Source organism: Camellia sinensis, chromosome 8 (genome assembly GCF_055761805.1).
Source record: "Camellia sinensis isolate YWXY chromosome 8, ASM5576180v1, whole genome shotgun sequence".
Lineage (NCBI taxonomy): Eukaryota > Viridiplantae > Streptophyta > Magnoliopsida > Ericales > Theaceae > Camellia > Camellia sinensis.
This window is the reverse complement of record NC_138968.1, coordinates 193,549,358-193,569,630: the sequence shown is the minus strand read 5'-3', so window position 1 is coordinate 193,569,630 and position 20,273 is coordinate 193,549,358.

Here is a 20,273-nt window from a genome sequence, read left to right as displayed (position 1 = left end):
GTTTAATCTAAATTTTTAAAAATGGAATTATTTAACAAATTCAATGCTTTAAATACTAAAAGGATAATGGGAATCATCTTCTAAATCCAGTTGATGGTATCCTCTAAATCCAGTTGATGGAATTTACAGACAACAAATCCAGTTGATGGAATTTAGTAGGCACTTTTTGTTTTCGGTTTGATTTTGTGGAGAATTGGAAATCATCCCAATAATTTTTTAACTTGCTTTTGGATAATGGGAATCATCCAACTACCAATATTATTCTTCTCTTGATTTTTTTATGTGGTTATTTTTCTATGTGGGTTTTCTGAGTTTAGGCGTAAGTTACAATGATGTTGTGTATATTTTTTCTTTGTTAGGAATAGACATAATTTCTTTACTTGCATTTAGCTGAACCTTTTAGATTCACTTTTCTAAATTCTATACCTTTCAGATTCACTTTTCTAACACCTATAAAATTTTCATGACACATAAGCATTCAATTTTGCTATAGAATTGTTGGTTATCTTCTTCAACATTACCTTTGGTCAGGTAACTAATTGCAAATTTTGCTAGAAAGTTGTGACGGTTGTTTTTTATGGTTAAATTTTGGATATTCTGTAAAATGCCTCAATTAAAATAGTTTACTTTCTTATATAATTATACTTTTTTGTTGTTCAAATAGTGAGTAAATCTATCAAGCCAAGTAAATGGCTAAACAACCTTTCCTACAAAGAGTTTGATTAACCATGCTTGAATGCACTTAGTGCTGGTAATGTGAATGTCCTAATTGATCAAAGTTATCTTATAGTTTATTCTGCATTCCCCCCCTCCCCCACACACAAAAAAAAAAAAAATAGTGAGTGAATCCATCATAGTTTATTCTACATTCCCCCCAAATAGTGAATGATACATGCCTTGGATATTTGGTAAGATTAACAAAAATATAGGTATATTCAAATTGGTGAATCAATCAATGGGAGTTGGATCTTATTTTTAATAATAAACAGTGGGCAATTTTTAGGGAGTTGATTTTAGATAATGGATAATGGATAATGGATAGTGGAGCTTGCTTGCTTATATTTTTTATTCTTCCTTTTGCTTCAGGTACATATGCCTTGGCTTGAAGGTGTGTTTGATTAGCTCATAAAAAGTTGTTATGGCTTTGTTTGCTACAATGGCTGATTAGGTAATTGGTCTGCCTTCCATTGATGGATTTGTCAATAATTTGTTGCTATTCTATTGTTTAACTTGGCGTCATTTTATATGTTGTGAAAATTAAGAATCTTAAATTTTTACTAGCTAGGCTTCATTTTATATGTTGGCTATCTTCTGGATTATTAGCTAGATGCAGTTTATGTTTTTTGTTCAGAGATGGTAGAGAAACAAGAACCAAGAAAAGCGAATACTTGATTTTTTTATGCTAATAATTTAGGTCTTCTATTTTAATTTTTGAATTTCATACTATTTTGATGATAATCATTGTGATAATTTTTATTGTAATTTTAAAAATTAGCATTGTTTAGAATGCCTTTATGTTTGATTTTATTGTTTTTCAAAAACAAGATGTTTTAGTTTGTTTTGATTAGACTTGAAGATTTCAAGTTAGATAATGAATGGAAGTGTTGTGTGGGTCTATTAGTGAATGTTTCAAGAAATTGAGAGCAATGGCACAACGGCCTATTTAACAAGTGAGCCTTTTTTTTTCTTCACAATTTTATAAGTTTATTTATTGAGTTTCTTTTTATTGAAATTTTTCTTCTTGATAGGTGATTTTGGGGATGGAAGAGAAATTTAAATTATATTGATTCAATAGAATAACTTTGCCTATTACTTTTTTCTCATCCTATAACTCTACCAGTGCTTATAATCAATTAAAATTTTAATTTTAAAACTTAGACACTGTAGGCACAATTGTATATTCATTTTAAAATAGATGTGACAAAAAAATGTGGTTATAATAAATTAAAATTTTGATTGGATGGGTTAGAGTCAATTTTTTTTCTTCTTCTTCTTCCCTTTACTCCTGTGACTCTTAACTCAATATATTTTTGTTTCATTGGGTGAAAACCGTCTGTTATTTTTTACAGGAGCTAAGCCTATTATTTCCTTCTTTTTTTTTCCTCTCATTTTTTATTTTACTTTCAGAGTGAGGATTGTAAGTTCTGATAAAAAATAAAACAAATTATGCTTTCAGCTTTGCCAGTTAAACAATGCTGAGATTGGCTCAATGAGGTCTAGAAAGAATTTGTAAAAAAAAAAACAGTAAAGAGGTCTAGAGTAACAAAAGTTAGTTTTAAGCCAATTGGCCGTTTTGATTTTTCTTCAAATATTTGGTTTTGGAACTACATTAATTCAGTAGACTATCTATGTTATTAGTTAGTCATCTTGGAGTAATGAGTGATGACATAAACTTACTTTATGCTTGAAGCAGTTTAAACCTACTTTATACTTTTAATTGGATGATTATGCATAATGGTACCTCATAAGTGAAGAAGAAGGTCGTTTCACTATCAACCCTTAATGTTTGTTTCAGCTATTCAAAAATAGACACTTAAATAGCTTACAAAAACCTAGGATCAATTCAGACCAAGATTTTTTAAATAGACACTTAATATGGAAAGAAGGTTTTTGAATTTGTCTTACGTGGCAAGAAATTGTCTTAGTTAACAAGTGAAAGAATTAACTGATAGGATTTTTATGCCCTTTTGAGGAGCCTTCTATTACCACTAGAAGTAGAAAGTGGAAAAAATGACACAAACTATACAAAATTTCAATATATATATTTTTTAGTATCTTTATCAAAAAATGACATAAATTTTACAAATTTCAACATGATACGTATAAATTACAATTATGTTTTGATCTTAACATTAGGCACAGGCATACACTAATATATTGATATAGCTCACTCTCTTCTCTTTCCTCATTTCAATACACAGCTACACTACAGCATCAGCAAATGGCTCTGTTTTTCTCTCTATGCTCTATTTTGCTTATCTTCTCTCTCTACAACATCTATGCTTCCGCAACTTTTCCTCCTCTTCAACCACATCTTGATGGTAAGCACTGCCTCACTCTCTTTTACTTGCTTTATATACATCTCACATTACATCTCTGTTTCTCTTTTTGGAAGAAATTGCTTGAATGTGATGTGGTTTGGTTCTGATTTGGTTTGTAAATCAACAAAGTTTTTTACTTTTTAGAGTAACTCTAACACTGCATTTTAAAAATTATAATGTAGTTATCCAAAAGGTGTGAGGCAACTTTAATTTTACTTTTTTATTTTATATATCAAAAGTATATATAAAATAATTTTACTTTTTAATTTTATCTCACAACTTTACCTAATATTTGTACTCCAACAACAATTGCTACTCATGAAATTAGTTTGCCTAGCTTTTAGAACTCTCTAAATGTAGTTATCCAAAAGGTGTGAGGCAAAATGTAGATCCATTCTTGGTGAGTTTGGGACTAGCAAAAAAAAATAGAGTTTTTCCTTTTAGTATTTTTTTTTTAAAAAAAAATTTGTGTAGAAAAAATTTACTTTTCAAGTCAATCTACTAGATCTAAAAAAAAAAAAACAAACAAACAAACAAAACAAAAAATTGAAAAAAATCTTCTAAAAGGTTCATTAAAAATAAAAAAGTCTTTCGTTTTTTTTTTTTTCGTCTTAGTTGAATATAAAAATGTAATATTTTCTAAAAGGCTACCTATAATTTTTCCTTTTTTATTTTGAAAATTTATGCTAGACTCGAGAGTATTTTGTTGCAATTTCTACTTATAAAACATAAATAAATTAAATAAGTTTAAAAAAATTGAACATAAAAATTGAAAATTGAGAAATAAGTGCATTTACCTTTAGTGCCCATTTCACAAAATAGACACATTTCTCTTTCATCTTTATCCTAAATAGCATCCAAGTGGTAAACTCACATGAATATTATAAAATTTCATGTTCCACAGTTATCTTAGTAGTTTACATGGATTTTAATGTGTATTATTTGGGCGTTGTTTTTATATATTTTTGAAGGGTGACACTTTTGCCAAGTAAATTTTAAATTTTCTACTTTTTTCCACGATATGTACTAGGAAAATATGTCAAGTTCCTAAATACTCCTATCTAGACTTTATGTCCCTAAATAATTTTTTGAAATATGTCATGTTCCTAAAGTAATCTTTCTTTTTTAATCTTTTTCCTTATTCATTCTAAATACTCTACCACTGTTAGTTGGATATGAATCTATAGGAATATGTTAGTTTTGATACTCATTTTCTTTGGAAAAATTCACAATAGTTTAAAGTTTGTAATGTTTTATTTACCAGTGTGAGCACTTCCAAATTGAGGCATGAGTTATAGTTATAAAGGTAAATTCATGATTTAATTGTTAAGCTTCGTTGGAGGGTTTATTTAATATGATTTGAATTTTCTGGCTAGAGGATCATGTATATTTTTGGATCTCAATTAAAATATTATATTGTCCGTCGTCTCTCTTTTATTTTTATTTTGTATTTTTTAATCTTTATAATTAACATTGTTTCCAACTGGTTTGTTTTCTTGATGGGAACTCAAAGCAACATATTCATTCAAAAATGAATATTAAACACAAGGTAAACTTTAATTACTTTTTGATTTTTTTTTTCATACTCATTTTATAAATTTGAATTTAATTATTTTTCGATTTACAATCTTAAAAAATTCTTATCCATTGTTTAATCATGATGTGTAGGCATAAAAATAAATAAGGTAAAATTATAACGTTTTTTTTAAATATTTGGTCAGTCATGTAACTTTTCTTTGCTATGAAATACATGTCTCACATTCCTTTTTTGGGTTTCCATTGAACAATACACTCAATGAGTTAGAAGAGTGTAGGAATAGCCTAGACTCTTGCATTGGGAAAAAATATACAGATTAGTAGGTACTTGGATTATTTTTCTCTTACAAGGTTGTCTTCCACTATCAACTGAATTTTGTTTTATATCATGGTTTTAGTATTGAATTTTGCTTTTTCTTTGGTTGTTTTCTTTTTCTTATTGTATCAAACATGATGTTTTCACCACAATAGGTTTTTAGGTAGCTACAGTTTGGAGGTTTGTATGATTTGTTGTCATTCTCATTTCACTCTCTATGCTATTGTTTTCTTTCTATTCATTTATCTACTTTAATAGTGCAGACGCATGTCTATTCACTTGAACATGGAATGACAGGTTTCAATTGACCATAATAGCTGCATTACTTTAAACAGTGATGTTGGCATTTGCAAGAGAGTTTGAAGTTATTATATTGCGTTGTAGATATCTCAACATTGAATCATGTATCATATCAATTCTCTTTTATGTAGCATGCTACTTTCTGTCTACCAAGTCACTAACCTAACTTTCACAATTTGAATTAATTTCTCACAGGCCAGTGGAAGCAAGAGCAAGATGGTGATAATCATGATCATGTTGCTTAGAGCTTTAGAGCCTTGAATAGATAACCATAAGTGATGATGTACTTGGATGAAGAATGTAACTCTGTTTTGTCATCACTTGAATTATGAAGCTTTGTGAATTTCAAAAATTTAGGAATCATTGTTATTACATTGTTCTGTACTTTATATCATTGTCCAAGTAGAGAGATTGGACAGTTGTCTCATGTATCATTTTAGATAGTCAAGATCAATTTTAAACATTTTGTCGGATCTCATACAGCTAAGATCAAGAAGGCAGTTTTTTTAAAGTATCTTGAATATTTTGGTAAAACTGATTATTTCTTTCTAAGATCAAATGGTGAAAGATTGTTTTTTCACCTTTAAATTCCCTCTCAAATGTGTCATGTTTGTTGATAAATTCCACCTTTAAAGATCTCTCAATTTTTTGTATCTTACTTCACTTCAAAACTCACTCCACAAACCTTTATCTATCTCTCCTCTCTTTAACCATCTGCATTTTATCCCATTTATTTTATCTTGACATATGGGTATGATCTATGTTTGATCTTGAGAGTTCATTTCTTTGGGATTGTGTAGTTTTTTTTTATTATAGGTATGTGTAGCTCATTTATTGTTTCAGGACTCAATTTATGGGTATGTGATTATTTGTGACTTTTGGTGCATATATGTTGACAGTTTTGTAAAATAATTGATTTCAATGTTTTCTTTGGTGGGTTTTAAAGGTAGAATGAGAGAAAAGCTTAACATTATGACAGATTTTTGACCTAAACAGAAAGAGCGACTTTAATTTTTTTTGTTTATATTTTTTAATTCATAGTTATTTATTTATTTATTTTTTAGAGGTCCGTAGTTATTGATTTTTTGTTTGTTTTCTTATTATTATGCTATCTACTTTAACCAAGAGGAGTTTGGCTGATGGAATTGCCTAATTTTAATTTTGGTGTCATTTTGAAAGGAAAAATGAGTAATATTGAATTTTCAAATTACTTTCTAATTAACTTTTTAGTTTTCTTCTAATCTCATTTTCTATCGGCTTTTATTTGTTGAGCAGATTTTTATCTGTATTGTGTTTGAGTGATCTAATGAAAATTACTGTTTTTGCTTAAAACCGCTTAATTGAGCATAGTCTATTAATTGCCTTTTTTTAGCAATTACAGTATTAATTTTTAATCATAATTGTTTTCGAACTCATAACCCATTTGATATATTTATTTGAAATCATACAAATAATTCATGAGATACGGTATGCAAGAATTGATAGAAAGCATGCTTAGATATTTTTTTTTTCCTTTCCTTTTGGAATGTTTTTAGGCACAAGTCATTCGCTAATTGTCTTATATGAAAATGAATTAAAATAGCGAATTACCCGTGCTTGATTGGGGATAAAAAGATCTTAGTATCTTTGTAAAATTTTCACCAAGATTGCTTACGAAAATTGCAGGGTAAGTCATTTTTTTTATATATTTTTATTTCTTCGCATCTTGATTGTAACCCATTAAGTATTTTCTATCCATGACACTTAATTACTGGAATTAATTTAGGAAAAATTTCAAAATCATGGGAAACTTTATCACTTAAATTATTAAAGTTGATAAGCTTTACTATTGATTTGCAATTTTCCTATTAAAATTTTTAGATTTTATTATCGATTTTGCTATCAATGGTTTTATTTCGAAAAGTGGAGAGACGAGTTGACTTTTTGCTATTCGTTTTAAATTCTCAAAAGATGTACAAGTGATTTAGAAAAAAACATTTGACTGCTATGTATGGTTGCTACTTTTTGTAAGGTTGTTATTTTTTGTACAAGTGACTTAATATTTTTTATGGATATACAAGTGATTTAGTATTGTCATGGATGGACAAGTGATTTAGTATTGCTCAAAAAATGTACAAGTGATTTAGTATTAATCAAAAAATATTGTTAATTGCTCAATGACCCAATGTCTAGCTTTATATTGAACTGCCTAGGTATATTAGTTGTTTCTCAACTTAATTAGTTATATTTGAAAGTTTTCATAACATTTGTAGGTTTTTGGTTGATGTCAGGTTGTGTTGGGAGTACATTTTTCTCATGTCACATTGTTTGTAGGCAAGTTAAATTATTATTATTTTTCTTAGATTTTTCTCACGTAGTTTCAGGTTTATAATTTGCAAAGAACTATTACAATGTGATTTGCAACAGTAGCACCAGCAGGTGTACATTGCTTGGTATTTAAATTAATTTTTTTAGATTGCAGAGCACTGGTTGGTGTGCATTTCAATTTTAATTTTTTTAGATTACAGAGCAATAGCTGGTGTGTGTTGTTTGGTATTTAATTTTAATTTTTTTTTCTTTTTTGAATTGCAAAATATTGGCTGGTGTGCATTATTTGGTGTAATTTTTTTTGAATTATAGAGTATTAACAAATGTACAATACCTTGGTTTGTATGTTTTGTTTTGTCTTTACAATTTTTTATTAACTTGCATAGCAAGGGTGCTTTTATTTTTAATGATTGCATTGATATGAAGTTTATACTTCAGAGTCATAAAGTTTTTTTAATAAAAATGAAATGTTTATGATTGCGTTACTTGCCATACTTTAAATAGTTGATTGGGAAATATTTATTTTCAAAATATACAACCAAAAATATTTTCAAACTTTTTTAATAAAAAATCTTTTCAAAACTAACCAGACCTTTATTCATATTTTTACTTCAAATTTTTAGCAAAAAATGGGATAAATTACCTTTTAATCCAGTAATTTTATATTTAATTATATTTTGATCACATCATTATTTGCACCGTGCCTTTAGGCACGGCCATACACTAGAAGAGTGTAAGAATAGCCTAGAAATTAGCCTAGAAGGCACGGTTGTGTATATCATATATATATATAGGATGTTTTTGTTGTTCAAATTGTGAAATTAAATAAATAGATTTATGAAGAAATCAAATTATATACCAAGAACATATGCTGATTGTAGACACCCCATTTTTGACCGTCCTCAAGACTTGGACGTCACCGCTTGAGCACCCGGTGATCATCTTTGTTGGCATTTGTCTTGAATTTCCGGAGGTCTCGGCTATGCGCCTTGCCTCAGGATCTCTCGACTCGACTGTTTTGTGTCTGATTTTGCACCAAACACTTGTGTTTTGCCTTGGAGGGGTAGGGAATGGCTTGTGGGCCATCCCCACACATCACTGGCCATGGCTTGAGGCCACCGGCTGTGTTTTGTTTCCACCGGCCAAATGTTTGGTCGGCCGGCACTATAGATGGTCGACCGGCCATCTTTTTTGGCCAAATTACATTTTTGGCTGGCCGACCACTGTTCATCTGCTTTTGCAGATATTTTCATGCCAGCTGTGATAGCTGGCATACACTTTGCTCCCTTCCATACACATGTATGGAGGGATCTCCCTCTTGTTAGCTTGCCTTGGAAGCTTTACAAGATTGAATCCTCTATAAGAGGAGGCCTCTTCTCCCTCTTTTAGGTTAGACAACTTTTTTTCAGAGCTTTGAGTTCTAGGGTTAGGGTTTGCATATATCCTATCTCTTTGTGTTTTTGTGTGTGTTTTGTCTTACTTTTGTGCACAAACACCCACCATCACACCTTCTCTTGGAACTGAGGCACAAGAGGGCTGTTCTTGGTGCTCTTGAGTGGTTTTGAGCTCAAGGAAGCTGCTGGTCCACCATTTGTGAATAGGGTCTTCAAGGGTAACATTCTTGTTCTTTTTATCCCATTTTTGCATAGATTTTTTGACTACCTTGCAACTGTTTTTAGACTTGGTGTGTAACATATAAAAGTCTTATTTTTGCCTACTCTAAATAGTTGTTTTAGAGTACATTTAGCTTTGAGGCTGTTTGACCCCTCTTAAGCCTTGTTAGACTCTATTTTTGTGCCATTTTGATGAGCTCCGGGACCATTGTGTTTGGGCCTCCTCACCACTGAAATCTTGAGGGATTTCAGTGGTGAGGATGGTGCCTTGAGGTCCTAAGAAAGAGAGGTCCACCCCCTCTCCTTGTTGTCCTTGAAAATGGCCATTTTTGCCTCATGTGTGAGCATCTAATTTAAGTGCATGTTGGCCATGTCCTAAGTGCCATTTGGTAGTATTTTTCCATGTATTACCTTTGTTTTTAGTTGGTTTAGACACACCATGCATGCTTAGCATACTTGTCTTATAATGTCATGTTTTGGCCTAAACATGCTTTAAGTGTTGACCCTTGTTTTAGCATGATTTTGGCCAAGCTTTGTGAAGCTTTTGTGTATGTTTTAGTGTGCTTTAGCTCTGTTTTCAGTTGCTTTGGTCATGCTTAACATATTTTGTATAGTCTCTTTGCATTCTAGCTTGTAGGCCTTGAATGTGTGATGTCATGAGCATGTTTTACTTGCTTTAATTAGTTAGTTTGGCACCTCTATTTTATGCAATTTCAGAGTTTGGTATGCTTGCCATATGCCCATGATCATCTCTTTTAAGTGTGCTTAAAAGTTGCCTTTTGATGCTTAGGAATTGGATCATGAATGCATGCATGCTTGTATGTGCATTTGGCCCTATTTCCATAGTTTATGGCCACTGTTTTAGGCTTGTTTGAGGGTTGTCTAAATTAGTTTAAGTCCATCCTTCATGTGTTATAATATGCTTGCCTTGTGCATTGTTGCATACTTGGCCTATTATATGTTATTGCTTGCTTGAAATCATGATGCATTTGGCATGTATTTCATTGGTTAAGTTGCTTTGCATTGTTCCTATGCGTAGTTCACCTTACATGTTGTTGCATGTTTGCCACTAGCGTAGTTGTCACATGCCTTGCATGCTCATTTTGCATACTTAGCCTCCATACCTAGGATGCATTGCATTGGCATGCATGTTTCACCTCTTGAGTTGAGTATGATAGAGGTGGAGCCCCTTTGTTTGATTATGTGCATTGCATCCCATATCAAAATGCATACTTGGTTTCTTGGGCCATCATGCATTGAAATGCGCGATTGGTGGTTCGAAAATCGAGGGCCATGCCACTTTGAGTCATAAACATGATAAGGGATGTGGTTGGTGCATACATTGCTTGAAATGCATTGCCATGCTATGTTTTGCCCTCTGCTACTGTCAAAAATAGATTCTGTAGGAAGCTTTGGTCGGCCGGCCATTTATACTGTCGATCGACCAAATATGGATGGCCGAGAGCCTAACAAATGGTCGATGACCATTCTCCATGGCCGGTGACCAATTCCCTCAGCTGGTGGTGTTCCACAGCATTTAGGGAAGCAACCTTGAGATTTGTGCAGTCTTCAGAGAAGGATAACAGTCAAAGCAGAGGCAACTTGTGCATGACAGTGGCTTTCCGAGCGGAGCCGAGCGCGCATTGCATTGGGCCCTCTTCCCGAGGCTATTTACTGTTTTATTAGATTAATTAATTTGTTAATTAATTAATTGGTCTGTAATATTCAATTAGCTTGTATGTTAATTAATTTGTATTATTCTTTCGATCCCTCCGAGCGAGGAAAAATTTGTAATAAGTGTGGGTGCGTGTGTGCATGTCTTCCAACCCCCACTTCTTTCTCCCTTTTACTTATATGCTTTTGATGGTTAGTATTAGGACATGTTTACTTTAGCATACCTTATGCTATGCATGCGTGCATCATTCATTAGTCTTGCATGCACCAGGCTCGACGCATCATGCTAACTGCATAAAGTATTTCAAATCTAACTTGAATACATGCTATCTGTGCATTCTCACATGTCATCCTTAGATTAGCCGAGCCTATTCTAGATTGCATTCTGTATGCGTTGCATTAGCCACTTAACATGGACTTGGATCATGCATTAATTGCTAACATGTTCTTGTCTTGGCTTAGAGTACATTGTAAGTATTTTTATGCTTTAGCATCTCGCATTAGTGTGAATGTCAACATGACAGCATACTTACCATGTGGCTAAATGCTTATGTGATATAAACTGCTTGAATGCTTGCGGGTGAAGGTTGGATTGTTTAAGTTGGAACAACTCGTTGAAATTCGTGTTTTAGCCTACTCGCGAGTAGCAAATTTCAAAACATTTTCCAAACAAACGGATATGAAATGTTTTGTTCCAATTTAGGCGATTTGGTCTATACTTGTTTGCTGTGCACATAACGTAGTAATTCTAGCTAATTAAACCGGAATAAGAACACATAACGTTTTCAAAATCGGATATCATGGTTAGTGGAGGCCGATCTTCGGATCGGGCGAAAGGGGGTGCTCATAGCTGACCTTCCCCAATCGTACCCAAGTTCCCGAGCCGAGGCAACTTTGGTGATGACGGACGCGTGGCCTTTGGCACCGAGTCAGGGTTTCCTAAATTTTCCAAAATAAAACATTTAGGTGGCGACTCTGTATCTGGCAAAGCAGATCATGTTTGGCACTTCTTTTCAAAAATCTGTTTCTCAAAACGATTTTTCATATTTGGACTCTTTGGTTTAGATTAAGAACCGTGACAATTTGAGAGTCCGAACTGTAGTGAGCCCAATATAAACAGAACGGGGGATTCACCCTTCCGAGGCGTTCGGGGACGTCTACACTGATAATTACAATTAAATTTCAATAGAAATACATAAAACAATAAAAGGGTAAAGAGACGAAACCGAAGCCTGCACGGAAGCAGTTTCCTTAAAACAGATTTCGCCGCCTCACAGGTCGAGTGCTTGAGGAAACCCGGCGTCTGTCTCCCAGGACACGACGGTCAAAACCAGCTACGGCAGAAGCACTTTCTGTCTAGCTTAGCGAACAAGAACAGTGGCAGCACTCTCTCAATGTAGGAACTTTCTGGCAAACTGACTTGTAAAATGGAAGCAAAAGATTTCTATATAGAAACTTAATAGGAGGGTCTCAATTAATACATGTAAAGGGGAGAGAAGAAGAGCCTCCAGCCTTTAAGGCTGGTCATTAAAACACCAAGCATCCATAGCCCCTTTCCAAAAATATGAAAGTTTGGATGCCCAAAGGATTCACACCCTTTAGCCAAGAAAAAGGATTTAAATACTCTTTAAAATCCTATTCATGAATCCAACATCACGAGGCAATTTCTTGGCAATTTTTTTATTCAAAACCCAATGATTTTTGGCTCACTTGGACCTAACACAATAAAAGGTTGGGACCCACTTTAATATTTAATTAAAGTCACCAAAAATCATTTTTTCCAACAATCCCCCACATGAATAAAAATTGACCGAAAGACTCAACAAACGGACATCGTTCAACAATAATGACTCGAAGAGAGAGTACAACGAACTAACCCTGACATCAGAGAAAGTAGCTTTGGCTTTGAACCTCTCCCAGTGAAAACCTATCGAGTTTACTGGCTGATCAGTGAATAAGACATCTTGAACTGCTCTGCCGTTTATGTAAACTCAGACAATAGATCTCACACGGGAATTACTCCTACCACCATTCTGTTCTCACTGGTGTGCCCTGTGTGGCCCTGGACACTAGCCTAGTTCAGCGAGTGGTTTCAAAGAATCTTGGCCTATCCAATTCTTCTAGAAGTGGCCCCACTTCACACTCACATAGGTGACTCTACTTGAGTATCCTGCAATACTCAGCTCAACGGCGTAACACACTAGAGTCATTAAAAGCTCAGCTTAACCTCTACCCTTGTAGGTATCACTGATAGAAGGAATGGCTGGAGGTTTAACCTCCTCAGTGACATACCACCGTTACACGCAATTAGGTTGTCCCATTGAACCTAGATCTTGGGATCTCCAGTCAACTAGGTTGGGTTTCCATTCCGGTAACTTCCAAAGGCCTTAACCCCATTCCTTTTGACGACGTTTCGACTAACACTCGACTTAGCCCTTTGGTTAGCGGATCTGCAATGTTGTCCTTAGAATTTACATAGTCTAAAGAGACAACTCCATTCGAGAGTAGTTGTCGTATGGAAGTAAGTCTACGACGGATATGTCTAGACTTTCCATTATACATATTACTCTGTGCCCTACCAATTGCAGATTGACAATCACAATGAATACAAATAGCTGGCATAGGTTTAGACCAACGTGGAATATCTTCAATGAAATGGCGAAGCCATTCAGCTTCTTCCGTTGCTTTATCAAAAGCAATAAACTCTGATTCCATCGTTGATCTAGATATACACGTTTGCTTAGAAGATTTCCAAGACACGGCTGCCCCACCAAAAGTGAACATAAATCCACTAGTGGACTTTGAGTCCTTAATATCTGATATCCAATTCGCGTCACTATATCCTTCAAGCACCGCTGGATATCGAGTATAGTGCAGCCCGTAATCCCGAGTGTACCGTAAATACCTTAACACCCGCACAATGCCCTTTCAATGAGAACCATCGGGATTACTTGTGTATTTACTAAGCCTGCTAACCGAGTAAGCTATATCCGGCCTAGTACAACTCATCAGATACATTAAACTTCCAATTACCCGAGAATATTCTAACTGTGAGACACTTTCATTATTATTCTTAGTAAAATGTAGACTTAAGTCTACAGGTGTCGATGACACACTCGTATCTGATCCACTAAACTTCTCAAGTAGCTTATCAACATAATGAGACTGAGATAGTACAATTCCGCCAAAGATTCTAGTAATCTTAATTCCCAGAATAACATCTGCAATGCCCATATCCTTCATGTCAAACTTAGAGTTTAACAACTTCTTAATAGTTTTGATCATTTCATCGTTACTACCTATAATGAGCATATCATCAACATATAGACACAAAATGACATAACTTCTATCAGTGTCTTTGACATAAATACACTTGTCACATTCGTTGATTCTAAACCCATTTGACAACATTACATTGTCAAACTTCTCATGCCATTGTTTAGGCGCTTGTTTCAAACCATACAAAGATTTGACAAGTTTACAGACTTTCTTGTTTTGTCCTGGAGCTGAAAACCCTTCAGGTTGCTCCATGAAGATTCCTTCATTCAAATCCCCATTTAAGAAAGCTGTCTTTACATCCATCTGGTGTATCTCAAGTTTGCGCAAAGCTGCTATCGCAATCACCATGCGAATGGATGTCATCCTAGTTACAGGTGAGTACGTATCAAAGTAATCCAGGCCTTCTCGTTGCCTGTACCCTTTGATAACGAGCCTCACCTTATATTTTTCAATTGACCCATCGGCCTTCATCTTTCTTTTAAAAATCCATTTGCAGCCTAAAGGCTTGCAACCTGGAGGTAAATCTACCAACTCCCAGGTGTGGTTCTGTAAGATGGAGTCAATCTCACTTTTGATCGCTTCTTTCCACAAAGGACTCTCAGGAGAAGTCACAGTTTCGTGGAAAGTTTGAGGTTCGTTCTCAACCATATAAGTCAAGAAGTCTGGACCAAAAGATTTGGATATCCTAGCCCTTTTACTCCTTCTGGGCTCATCTAAAACCTCAATTTGATCATCACCTGAATCATCAACATGATCATCCTCACTAGCAAGCTCATCAAATTGCTCCAAAGACCTTGGAACCCCTTCATGGGTTCGGCAAGGAAAAATGTCTTCAAAGAAACATGCATTCCTTGACTCTATGATGGTGTTCCTGTGAATGTCTGGAATTTTAGACTTATGTACAAGAAATCGATATGCACTATTATTATGTGCATAACCAATGAATATACAATTCACGGATTTCGGGCCTATCTTAACCCGTTTGGGTGTAGGAATCGCCACTATTGCAAGATACCCCCACATTCGTAAGAATTTATAAGAAGGCTTAACGTCTTTCCATAACTCATACGGGATCTTGTCCACTTCGTTTCAACACGAGTTTCACACTTGTGTTTCGTCAAAACAACCTTGTCGGACTCAAAAACCATGCGAAAACATGTTTATTGAGAAGAGACCTTGAGACAAGATTCTTACGAATGTCCGGAACATACAGGACTTCGTTCAAGGTTAGCTCGTTTCCTGAGGTTAACTTCAGGACCACCTTTCCCTCAACAAATGAGGTAGTAGAGTTTCCCATAAACAACTTCTCACCGTTTGTAACCGGTTCGAAAGTTATAAACAGCTCCTTCTCGGAGTAGATGTGGCGTGTAACCCTAGTAAAACTAAAACCCCTCGCTACCACAATTGTAGCACTTCCCAAAGAACTGATAACTAGGTTCCCGCAGCTTGTGTGCCAGCTTCTTTTGCAACACCACCCCTTGGTCCCAGCTTAGAGCCCGTGTTCACGGGGGGGCTTCTTCCTTACCCTAGAAGATTTGCCATGCTCAATGACATTGGCTTTCACTGAGGAGGTACTCCCTCATTTCTTTCTATTATCCTCCTCAATTCGGAGTCGGATAACTAAGTCTTCTTTGTAGAATTTATACAAAGTCTTAAACAAATCCTTGTGTCACAATGATTATGAAACTCTCAAAATCATATCACAGTAAAAATATTCCCAGAATGTCATGAGCCGAATTAGGCACCCAAAAATAATTGGTCAAACCTATCACTCTAAAGCTAATAGTCTTACTATTAGGAAACACAAATCCAGTGTTCAATAGTCTACTATTTGGAACTTCATAACATGGCCAGTAGTCTTATCACTAGGAATCACTAATTTCTCAACATGTGGTCAGCAGACTTTCTACTACTAGGAATCACAATGTCTTAGCCTGTGATCAGTAGTCACTTTACTACTAGGAATCACAACGTCCTGACATAGGATTAATAGACTCTTTCATTATTAGGAATCATCATGTCTTGACATATGACCAGTAGCCTCTCCACTACTAGGAACCATGATGTCTTGACATGTGATCAGTAATCTGTTCACTACTAGGAACCACAATCTCATAACTGTGATGCCAGTGGTCTAACACCTCCTAGGAACCACCAGTTTTCTATCTCTGTGATCGGTGATCTTGTACACACTAAGAGCCACCAATTTAAGAATATATTTGGAATTTAAAAATCTAAAAAATATTCACCCACTATAACAGGTTGTCTCATCTTTGCTTCAAGTAAAGTCACATAGCAATCACAAGGATACCAAACTAATTGCCTCTAATCAAATCAGAGAAATTTTAATGCAATCTTATGATTTCCTTTAATCATACTTGATATCTCAAGATCTTCCTTAAGAATCTCGTGAGGCTAAGGTTGTTAGGTGGAACAACATTTCTGTTTGTCACCTTTTGAAGCCATTTCTGAAACATCACAACAGAATTTCACTTCTGTGATTTTAGAAATTAAACTTAACTCTTAGAAAATCCCTCAGATGGAAATTTAATTCAAAACTAGTCTCACCATTTAACCTAGAATCGAACATGGTCAGGAATGTTTTCAGAAAGACTGGAGGGGTCACATCGATCCCACTTAAAACCCAGTTAACCTTTTGACAAAACATCCAAGAGCATGTTGACTCCTAGTCCATAGGAAACAATTTTAAACATAAGATTTCCAGGTTATAACAAACCGATTTCCAAGCAAATAAAATTTGCTACCAGAATTATACCATTTATAAAAGTTAGCTGGTACTCCCAGAACTAAGTCCATTATTTCTAAACAAAATCAAAAATATTTTAGCTAATACTAAAATTTGGTTTCCTTTTTCAAAAACCAAAACATTTTGGACATAATCATATTAAAACCAAAGACTTTCTCCAAACTTGGTTTTGCAACACTTTGGGAATAAAATGATTAAACCCAAAGGCTTCCTCAAACTCCAAAGGTTTGAAACCAAATCCGTCTTAGTTGTCATTTCTGAACAAATAAGAACTACTCTTTAGCCAAGGCTAAACACTTTGGTTTCTATTACAGAAAATCAAACCAAATTCCAAATTTACAAGCAATTTAAAAATTGCTATAACCAAATACATGCATATAAAATGCTACTAATAAAACAAGCAAATAAAACTTGCCACTACAAATTGGTAAACAAACCAATTACATCTCAAGCAAACATGCTTCAAACATTTAAATAAAATAGTCAATCCATAAGGATTCTATTTAGTCCAAAAGTCTTTCCACGTTTAGGTATTCCTATTCAACACAAAAGTTAGTAGTCCAAACATTTTTTATTTTTTACATCCCAAATACTATTCATTTGGTTTTGTATTTGTTTTTCCATTCCCTTTCGCATTGGTATGCTTACAAAGAAAGTTAGTAGCAAACCACAACAAAATACAAACAAATAATCTAATCAAAAAATAAATATAATAAATAATAGAAACCATCTAGCCAACTATTTATAAAATTAACCAATGAAATAAAATGCCAATTTAAGTAAAACTTAAAAAAAAAAAAAAAGGTTCAATACTCATGAGTTATGAATGAAATTAATTCATAATAAACATTTAAACTAATAACTCTAAATAAATAAGTTAAATTCAAAGTTAATGCACCCAATTAGATAATTTAGATTAATGCACCCAAATAAATTCAAATTAATGTACCCAATTAAATAATTTAGATTAATGCACTCAATTAAATAATTCACATTAATGCACCCAATTAGATAATTTAGATTAATGCACCCAATTAATTCAAATTAATCATGTACACAGTTCATAAAAATTCTATAACTCTAAATACATTAAACTAAAATTAATAGACAAGAGTTACAAGCCAATAACCATTTAGCAATTAACATATGCAAATGATTCTAAAAACATTAAATTTTGTAATCTAGTTTAGAAAATAATAAGCATGTAACAAATTAAAACTATAATAGAATTAGCATGTCAAAATTGCAACATCCATAAATTATATTTTATAACCTTAAAATTCATGCAAATTATGATAGAGAATTCTAACTAAACTAAGCAAATAGAGAGTACCATTGCATAATTTACAATCATTGAAATAGTGAGCAATTCCGCAATAATTCCTAATAACATTATACAAAGCTAACTTAATAGTCTATATAAATCTATTCGATCAATTTCATAGAAAATATATATACAATCTATTTTAAGCTTGTTGTTCAAATTGTGAAATTAAATAAATAGATTTATGAAGAAATCAAATTATATACCAAGAACATATGCTGATAATTATAATTAAATTTCAACAGAAATACACAAAACAATAAAAAGGTAAAGAGACGAAACCGAAGCCTGTACGGAAGCAGTTTCCTTAAAACAAATTTCGCCGCCTCACGGGTCGAGTGCTTGAGGAAACCCGACATCTGTCTCCCAAGATACGACGGTCAAAACCAGCTACGGCAGAAGCACTTTCTGTCTAACTTAGCGAACAAGAACAGTGACAGCACTCTCTCAATGTAGGAACTTTCTGGCAAACTGACTTGTAAAATGGAAGCAAAATGTTTTTGTATAGAAACTTAATAGGAGGGTCTCAATTAATACATGTAAAGGGGGAGAGAAGAAGAGCATCCAGCCTTTAAGGCTGGTCATTAAAACACCAAGCATCTATAGTCCTTTTCCAAAAATATGAAAGTTTGGATGCCCAAAGGATTCACACCCTTTAGCCAAGAAAAATGATTTAAATACTCTTTAAAATCCTATTCATGAATCTAACATCATGAGACAATTTCTTATTCAAAACCCAATGATTTTTGGCTCACTTGGACCTAACACAATAAAAAGTTGGGACCCACTGTAATATTTAATTAAGTCACCACACTTTAATATTAAATTAAAGTCACTAAAAATCATTTTTTTCAACAATTTTTGCCATTTTATTTGAGTTCGTCATTTTTAGCAAAATGTAATTTGAACTTTTGTCATTTTTGACCAAACAAAATTGTAATTTGAACTTTTGAGCTAAGTACGTAAAAATGATAGACAACATTTCAATTTTAAAATTACTTTTCTGATTCTCTTTAAAAAAATTCCACTATTTCTAGGAAGAGGAAATGTTTAGCCCCTCCAATTAGTTGTTTTATTAGGCCACATACCAAATTATAAAATTAACAAAAATAACGTAATGATGTTAGAAAATAGAGAACATTTTGAATAGGTTGTATTCTTTTATGAATTTTATCAAGTTTTATCATGCAAACTAAAAATAAAAAGAAGAACAACAGTATTAATAGTTTTTAATATTTGAAGATAATAAAGTAAGGACTTATTATGACTTATTTTGAAAAGTGGATAAATCAACTTTTTTTCTTAATCGTCAAAATAGGCCAATTGTATATTAAGATCACAATTTGAATCACACAATTGTTCAATTAGTTAACACTAGTCAAATATTAATAGTACTGTAGTAGAATCATAAATAGTATTGTAGGACTTGTGATTTGTTATTTTACTTTAATATACATTACTATCATTGTTATTGATGATTTTTTTATATTTGTTCTTATGGAAATCAAATATTACAATTCTTCATTAGTTCTCTCAACTTGATCCAATTTATAAAGAACTTGATTAATAAAAATTAAAGTTATTAGGGGTTAGCTTAGTGAGTTCAATTTTAAAATTAAAAGTGTGTTTCCTCTAGATGTCAAATTTAATTCTCATTAAGAGCAATCTATTTATTAGGACCATGTCCGATAAGTTCGGTTCGAAATTTACCTGATTTACGTAAAATGATACTTTACATCGGTTTCAAAATTATTATTATTATTTTATTTTATTTTATTTTTTATTTTTTTTGTTACAGAAAAATCTTCTTTACCCTCTCGCAGGTCCAAGGCAACGCCCCTTGCAGAGATTACCAACTTGAGAACTTGCCCCGACCTCCCAAGACAAACTCCTCTTAAGTCAGGACTCGCACAGTTAGGACAAGGAGCGAGGAGACTATAACCTGAGAACTTGCCCCGAAGGTTCAAGGCAGCGCCCCTTGCAGAGATCACCAACCTGAGAACTTACCCCGACCTCCCAAGACAAACTCCGCTTAAGTCAGGACTCGCACAGTCAGGGCAGGGAGCGAGGAGACTATAACCTGAGAACTTGCCTCGACCTCCCAAGACAAGTTCCG